Consider the following 9,456-nt stretch of genomic DNA (forward strand, 5'->3'; position numbering starts at 1 on the left):
CCTTAACGGTGGACGAGATGGTTGACAAGCTATTGCTGGCCGCTTTCCACAATGGGGTCAATTCTGACTTGTTCATTCATAAGCTCTACGAGCAGGAACCACAGACTATGGCCGAGCTTGTCCATTCGGCCCAGAATTTTATGAATGCTGAAGACGCTATCATAGCCAAGAAAAGAAAAAGGGTAGAGCGCTCGGAAGTGGGCCACCATCGCTATCCGGACCAGGGACCTCGTCCAAAGAAAGTTCGAGTAGACGAGAAAAAAGATAAGGATGGTAAGAAGGCCAGTTCCTCCGCGAGGAATTAGCAATACACGCTCCTGATTATGCCATTAGAGCAAGTTCTTATGCAGATCAAGGATGATCCGTCCTTGAAGTGGCCGGACAAAATGAAGGGAGACCCCAACAAGCGTAATAGGAGTAAGTACTGCTGTTTTCATAGAGACCATGAGCATGATACGGACGAGTGCTTTGACTTGAAGCAGCAGATAGAAAATCTCATTAGACAGGAAAAATTGAGGAACTTCCTTGGACGAGACCAGAGAGATGAGAAAATGAAGGCCAAGGTGGAGGAATCATCACGCCCCCCACTAGGAGAGATAAGGGTAATTGTAGGAGGAAACTCGACGGCGCAGTCGTCCAAGTCAAGGAAGACATACTTGAAGGTGGTGCAAAACATCCAACTGTCTGGACGACCTCCTAGGACGAGGGAGGTAGACCAATAGGCTGTTACGTTCACGGACGAGGAGGCAGGACGAGTTCACCACCCACATGATGATGCGATAGTCATCACCCTACTCATCTCTGACTATACGACTGTGAGGGTATCGATAGACAATGGCAAACTTCGCGTACATTTTCTACTACCCAAAGATTCCAACAAATGAGGCTAGGACGAGATCAACTTCGACCGCTGAACTCGCCGTTGGTAGGATTCGGAGGAATGAAGGTGCAACCCGGTGGGCACCATCACGTTGCCGTGGTCGTCGAAACGTATCCGCAGCAGATAACCAAAGAGGTAAATTTCCTCGTAGTTGATTGTGCTTCGTCATATAATGCAATTAATGGAAGGCCAACTCTCAATAGCAGGAAAGCGCTAACCACTACCTACCACCTCTCCATCAAATTCACAACCGAGCACGGAGTAGGCTGTACAAGGAGACCACTGGCCGCCGCAGAATGCTACTTAGCTATGCTGGCCATGGACGAGCACATGCAGGCGATGAGTATAGACGGAAGAAGGGTCGTGGCCGAGCCCACTGAAGCATTAGAGGACGTCCCTCTGGACGATAACCAGCCCGAGAAGTCTACTAGAGTTGGGGCGAGCATGGAAGAGGGGGCAAAGCACGCTTTGATTCGGTTTCTGAAGAAAAATCTCGATGTCTTTGCATGGAGTCATGAGGACATGCCTGACATTGATCCGAGCGTCATTACCCATAGCCTGAACGTGTGTCCCTATTCGAAACCAGTGCGTCAAAAGAGAAGAGTTTTTGCTCCCGAGCGAGACAATGCCATTAAGGAAGAGGTGCAGAAGTTGGTTGCCGCGAAATTCATCCGAGAAGTTCACTACCCAGACTGGTTGGCGAACGTAGTCATGGTCAAGAAAGCCAGTGGTAAGTGGCGGATGTGCGTGGACTTCACTAATCTAAACAAAGCTTGCCCCAAGGATAGCTACCCATTGCCGCGCATTAACCATTTAGTGGACTCGACGGCAGGTCACAGGATACTTAGCTTCATGGACGCTTTCTTAGGGTATAACCAGATTCAGATGAATGAAGCAGATCAGGAGAAGACCTCATTCGTCACGAGCCAAGGGTTATATTGCTACAAGGTAATGCCCTTCGATTTGAAGAACGCGGGGGCGACCTACTAAAGGCTGGTTAACCATATGTTCCGTCCTCAAATCGGGCGAAATGTGGAGGTTTATGTGGACGACATGCTGGTGAAGAGCCAGGACGAGGATAAACATCTGGGCGACCTTCAAGAGACTTTTGATACGTTGCGATGGTACCACATGAAATTAAATCCGAGCAAGTGTGCTTTCGGGGTTTCATCAGGTAAGTTCTTGGGATTTATGGTATCGCACAGGGGAATTGAGGCGAATCCGGATAAAATCCAGGCGATACTGAACATGGAACCACCGAAAAATATCAAGGAAGTCCAGTCTCTTACTAGACGAGTCGCCGCCCTCAACAGGTTTGTATCGAAAGCTACTGACAAATGTTTACCATTCTTTAAAGTCCTTAGGAAGGCTTTTGAATGGACGGACGAATGTCAAAAGGCCTTCCAGGACTTAAAGACGTATCTAATGACGGCACTACTGTTGAGTCCGTCTGTACTTGGGGAAGAGTTGTACTTGTACTTGGCGCATCCCCCATACGCAAGAAGCTCTGCGTTAGTCGAGAAGAGGGGAAAGTCCAAGCCGGTCTATTACACAAGCCACGCGATGAGAGGGGCGAAGGACGATATCCGATGATGGAGAAACTAGCCTTCGCATTAATCACCGCTTCCGGAAGCCGAGACATTACTTTCGTGCATACGTCATCAACGTCCTACCGTACCATCCCATAAAAAAGGCGACGAGCAAGTTGGAAGCCGCCGGACGGCTAGTACAAGGGCCGTTGAGCCTGGCCGAGTTTGATGTCGCACCTCCCAAGGAGCACGATAAAGGCGCAAGCGTTGGTAGATTTCATTGCGTAATTCACCCCCGGCCCAGACGACTCCGAACAAGGACGAAGGAAAAGAAATGTGGGTGGTTAATGTAGACGGATCGTCCACACTGTATGCAGGAGGGATTGGAATTGTACTGAAGTCCCCTGACGGTGACAAGCTGGAGTATGCGGCCCGTCTGCAGTATCCAACTACCAACAACGAGGCTGAGTACGAGGCTTTACTCAAGGGATTGGAATTAGCCAAGTCCTTAGGGGCGGAGTCGTTAACAATCAGAGGAGACTCTCAACTGGTCATTAACCAAGTAAATGGGATGTGTGATGTCAAGGAAGATCGAATGAAGAAGTACCTCAACAAAGTGAAACGCCTTGCTCAGAAATTTTCAACTATAAGTTTTATTCAACTTCCCAGGGAGGAGAATGCGGAAGCAGACGCCTTGGCAAAAGCCGCCTCGGCAGGAGTCATAGACGAGTTCGGCGACATCCAATACATGCCGAGCATAGACATCCCTGACATACAACAGATAGGAGGAGGAGAAAATTGGATGAGTCCGATAATAATTTACCTCAAAGATGGGAGGCTTCCAGAAGACAAGGATGAAGCGAGAAAGTTAAGGGTCAGGTCGGCCAAGTATGTCCTCATAAATGAGGTGTTGTACAAGCGAGGCTTTTCCCAACCCTACTTAAGATGCCTGGCTCCTGACGAGTCAAATTATGTTTTGAGGGAAGTTCATGAAGGATCGTGTGGAAATCATTCAGGGGCAAGGTCCTTTGTCCATAAGATCGTCCGTGCCGGCTACTATTGGCCAACAATGCAGGCAGATGCTAAAGCCTATGTCAAGGTATGTGACCAATGCCAGCGTTATAGCAATGTGCCTAGACACTCGTCGAATATCGACCCCAATGACAACCCCCATGGCCCTTCGCACAAATGGGACTGGATATCCTGGGTCCTTTTCCCATAGGAATCCGGCAAATGAAGTTTTTGGTGGTAGGAATAGATTACTTTACCAAGTGGGTAGAAGCCGAGCCTCTCGCAGCAATCACTCAGCAGAATGTGAAGAATTTTGTATGGAAGAATATCCTATGCAGGTTCGGAGTACCCAAGGTATTAGTATCTGACAACGGACGTCAATTTGACAACACACCCTTCAGGGAATTCTGCAATCATTTTGGGATCAAGAATCACTATTCTTCACCCTCCCATCCACAGGCAAATGGGCAAGCAGAAGTAGCAAACCAATCCCTGCTGAAAATCATCAAGACTCGGCTTGAGGGGGCAAAAGAGATATGGCCAGATGAGCTGCTAGGTGTTCTTTGGGCCTATAGGACGACTGCACGAACTTCGACAGGAGAGACCCCCTTTAAACTAGCCTATGGGAGTGAAGCTGTCATACCAGCGGAGGTCCATATGGCAAGTCACCGAGTGATGGAGTATCAGGAAAAAGACAACGGGGAACAACTTCGCCTTGACCTCGATCTTATTGATGAGGTAAGAATGGATGCGGAGCAAAGGACGGCAAGGTACAAAAATCTCATGGCCAGACAGTATGATGCCATGGTAAAACCCAGACGGTTCGGTGTCGGGGACCTTGTCCTCAAAAGGGTCTCCTTGGCGACTAGGAACCCAGCTCATGGAAAATTGGGACCCAATTGGGAAGGACCCTACAGGGTAATCAACTGCAAAAGGCAGGGGTCTTACTACCTGAAAGCCCTGGACGGGCGGAAGTTAGAGCATCCTTGGAACGTGGAACATCTGCGAAGGTACTATCAGTGATGAGCAGGGACGAGGGAAGTCAGTGGCAAAATTACAGTTGTGGTTTGCGTGTTTGCTTATATTTACTTTTGCTTTTACTACTGTTATGGTGTGTTATGAATAAAAGTGCACTAGTTCTTAAACTTTTGCACTACTTACAGACTAGCTTATGAAAGACGATGCTATGTACTTAAGTATCTTAATAAGGCACTAGCTTGTAAGCATGTGCCAAGTTTGTGAACAATGTTCATATAATAATATGGTTTGGATTTCTTATGTATTTGAATTCCAGTTTCCCTGATAATACCCACGGACGAGGAAAAAGCCTTAGACAAGTAAAATCTCTAGACGAAGACAAACTCGTCCAAGCTTTCCTTTGAAAAGAACGAGGATAAAGCAAAGAAAAAATGCTAAGACAGACTCGTCCAAGCTTTCCTTTAAAAAGAACGAGGATAAAGCAAAGAAAAAATGCTAAGGCATGCTCGTCCAAGCTTTCCTTAAAAAAAGAGAAATGAGGATAAAGCAAAGGGAAAAATGCTAAGGCATGCTCGTCCAAGATCTCCTTAGCCAGGGCTTACTTGTCTAAGGAGAATAGGCATTAACACATGCATCCCAACGACGAGCATATGGTCGAGACGATTGTGAACTCGCGAAAATACTAGTAATCGCCTAAAGAGCAGGCAAAATGATCATCATCGTCCTAAGCTAGTCGTCCATAAGGGAATCATGTAAACAATCACCCAACACTTGGAAACATTGCTTAAAAGGCAATTGAATAAGAAAATAATACACAAACTCATCCATGGAACAACAATAATGATAAGTGAAGATAAACATTCATTAGACAATAAAGGGTGAACGACCACCGTCCAAAAACCCTTAAGAAATAAGCCTTGAAAGGCACTGTTTATAAACTCGTCAAAAGTACTCCAGACGAAACAAACGTACTCTTATACATTTAAAAAAAAAAAAAGAGACAGGAAGAAAACACTTAAACAAATAATGAAAATCTTTAAATAACAGGCATCAGGCATCAGGGTCGTCTTCAGCGGGCTTGGTCGAGGCATCGTCTTCAACATTGACATCTTCAGAGCTGGTCTGAAGAAAAGAACTGGTAGCACCTCCTAGTTGAAGGACGATGGGGCTGAAATCAACTTCTGGAAACTTTTCTTTCACCTCCATGAGAAAATCTTCAAATCCAGCTGCATAGTTGGCGTCCAGAAGGTCAGTGAATTGCTTCGAAGCCTTAAACTCCTCCACAGCTTCGTCCTTAGCCCCCACAAGGGAGTTGCTCAGCTCGTCGATCTTCCTCTGAAAGTGGTCAAGACGGGAGTCTTTTTCCACTATGTCAGCCTTTAGCTCCTCAACGAGGTTGAGCAAACCCTTGGCCTCGTCCTTAGCCTTAGCAGCAATCTCAGCCCAGCCCTTGCAATCGTCTTTGACCTCCTGGATCCTCCTCTCCAAGAGTAGCCCCGTCCCGTCCAAATTTCGCAGCCTCGCCCGGACGTTAGCTATAAACTTGGACATGGCCCGCACAAACAAATAAGAGTTTTCGTATTAGGCAAAGTCAACAATCATAAGAGTAAAACCAGTGACGAGAATAAATACATATCACTTACCTTGAAAAGATCGTGGACACCTGAGTGTTCAAAATCTTTCAAGGACATGTTGTAGCATGCAGCCACGTCCTCGTCAGACACTGCTTGTTGAAACCTCTCCCAGGCCAAGCCTTCACTCTCAAGAAGGTTGGGTGCAACGTCACCAGGAGGCTGGGACGAGGTAGGAACGCTGGTTTTGGACGGAGGAGGGTGAACAGGCTCAGACGACTCCACATCGAAAATCTGGACGGACGGCGACTAAGGAGGAGGAACAGGGACAGCAGGAGAGACGACCCCAGGCTTGGACGACCTCCTGTGCTTGGCTCTCCGGCTGGGAAGGTTTTCAAGATTGATGGCCTTTGACAGGCTCCTCTTGTCGCCAGCCACAGACGAGCCCTATTCTGGGTGTCTTGCTTGGGACGCTCGTCTGCGACTCCCTTGCCTTTGTTTTCCTTCATTGTAGCCATCCCTAAAATAAATAATAATAATAAGTGTAAAAAAAAAAAAAAAAAAAAAAAGAGAGGAAGGGCAAGACGAGAACTCACGTCGACGGACTGTAATTTCGTGGGCTAAGGCTTCTGGAGAAGGCTCCTGGGCCAAGTCCCCAAGTCGCAAGACGCCGGGAGAGTGACCAAGGCATGGAAGTCCTCTCTCGGGTGAAGACGAGCCTTCCGAACGCGTCCTAGATAGAACTTGCTCAGCCGACGGCCTTCTAACACCTCGCAACAAGGACGAAGAGATTAGCCCGTAAAAGATATGTAATAAAGGTGATGCTACGTAGTGGTGAGCATACCTTCGTGACGAAGGTTCCCTAACTCTCCCGTATATGGGGAAATGAATCCCCGCTCACATCAACAAGGCGTCCCCGCCCAAAAACTCCGAGACGAAGAAGAACTCCGTCTTCCAACTCCTATTCGAGGTAACCAAAGATTTTATTATCCTAGCTCTTTCTCCTGGCCGTGAATTGATAAAAGCCACGAGATTGACTAATTTCAGAGGGTTTATAGCAAAAAAAGAATTCGTCCACGGTAAGAGGACGATCCCCTTCGAAAACCTCTCTCCACAAAACTTGCATAGAAACAACTAGTCTCCATGCATTAGGATTTAGCTGACATAAACCTATACCTAACCTAGTAAGTAACTCCCTAGCAAAAGCGTTAAGAGGAAGCCTAAGATCCCCTAGGAGATAGGCTTCGTAAACCCCAATGCCAAAATGAGGTTGGCAACACCACTCATCACGGACAGCCAATCTAGGATTTAGCTCGTCTGGAATTTGGTACCAGCTTCGAAGAGATGCTAATTTTCTCTCGTCCGTCCTGGCCGGGACCCCTACAACACAGCTGTAAACAGTCTCAACCTCGTCCTTCTGGGTGGACGAGGGCGCACTAGAGGGGCTAGCCTTAGACCCTGACATCACTCTCGTCCTAAACTCCTCCTGGAAAACTTCTAAGGGAACCCCAGGAACCCCAGAAACATACTCGTCCGTAGTATTTCCACCGCTACTACTGCTATCACTACTAGAACCACTATAGCTAGTTGTGTTGCGATACTCGTCTATCTCCCTATTAACACTATTGCTAGACGAAGAAAAAACCTCGGACATTGTGGAAATGTAAGGGAAGCCTAAAGACGAGCGTAGAGAAAATACCTGGCTCTAGACAACGGAAACTAGGGACGCTAGAATACTCCTAGACGAGGCAACGGACGAGAGATGTCAAACAAGGAAATTTGAAAAATGGAGAGGGTATGGGAGGAAATCCACTATTTATAGGCGTTGAAAAGTAAGGCCTGAAACGAAATATCGAATCAGGGAGAACCACGTGGCAACTGCCTCAAAAACTCAAATCGACATGACGGTTAACCAAGTAAGTGATGACACGTGGCACAATTTGGTGGCCGTTAAAGCCCCATCCTCTACCTTGAGGCACGTGGGATAATATTTTGAAGCGTGTCCAAAAACCGAAGAGGTTTGGACGACCCTTAAACAAGGGGGCAACTGATGGGGTACTGATTTTGCCTATCTCCAAGTCGTCCATAAAGGTCGTCCGTGGCCCGTTTGGAATTGTAAACACCCTTCGAAACTTGCCTACAATTACCTCGTCCAGGGAAGAAGAGCTCTGGACGAGGTAAGCACCACCAGTAATGCACTCGTCTAGAGTGCCGACATCCTCGTCTTGAAGAAATTCGCCCGTTAGACGAAACAGCCCCTGCGCGTGTACCAAAGCACACCCAACTGAGGAACTCCAGGACGAGGGTGTCACACTTAGGAAAATCTCCGAATAAGATGTGATAATCCCTTATCCCACGCATAACCGCCAGGTATCCGTTGTGAAACAAGAGCATAACTTTCAAACGGTTATGCAAATTACGTTTGATTTCTATCTCTCCTTGAAGTCAGGAGAAGTTCCAATTTTGATAACCGCCTATGAGAACACTATATAAAGGCTGTTTCAGACAAGCCCAAGGTATCTTCATTGATTACTCCAAAAAAGTTGGAACTTAGATAACATAGAGAGAAAAACTAACTTTGCCATCGGAGGGTTTTTGGCCGGCAGCCCCGGTCGCCTTTGATTCGCTTTTCTGTCTTTTTCAGGCTGCGAAGAGAACCAGTAGTCCTTTGTGAAGTTCGAAGCATCCAGCCTACTGATCTTCTTTGCATCATCAACTATTAAATAGTTAATGTAACTAAAAATATACATTTTTTTTAGAAGCAACTAAAAATATACATGGATAATCTTCTAAACTGCCATAAAATGAGTTGAATAAATATTCCACCAAACCAAATTGGAAGAACATTTTGTCTTTCTATAAATATCACCCATGGGTTTTGACATAAGTGTCAATTTGGTCTTTGGACATTCAGTTTGAACAATTAATCATGCACCCTAGGTTTGTAACAAGTTATACTTTTGTTAGCATTTTTGTGCTAAAATTAATAGATTTAATCATATAATGTGTACACGATAATAATGATATTTCAAAATAATTTATAATTTGGAAAAACAAAAACTATGTGGGTTTCATGTAACTAAATGTGTTAATCTTTAATATATAAAAGATACAATAAATGGTTTAGTTTGTTACAAAACTAAATTACATGGGATTACTTATTCAAAATGTCAAGGATCAAATTGATACTCACTTTAAATGCTTTGCATGTGTGTCTAGAGAGGAAGCTAATTTATTGTAAGAAAATGCTATAGTTGTAGCATTGGTGTAATTGTTTTTATGATAGTAGACAACTTTTAGTTTGCACTTTTTTCTAGGGTGATATTTTGTTGAAATTTTTTTAAAAGTGTTATCAATTTTATTATAAAATACTGATATTTTTATATGAGAACGAATATATTTAAAGTGATAGCAATATTAGAATAAATAATTTTTTTGATTTGTTTCCTTTTCCTTTTTCATCTACAAATTAAAATAAATAAAAAAG

The sequence above is a fragment of the Castanea sativa genome, chromosome 5 (assembly GCF_040712315.1).
Source record: "Castanea sativa cultivar Marrone di Chiusa Pesio chromosome 5, ASM4071231v1".
In the NCBI taxonomy this organism is placed as follows: Eukaryota; Viridiplantae; Streptophyta; class Magnoliopsida; order Fagales; family Fagaceae; genus Castanea; species Castanea sativa.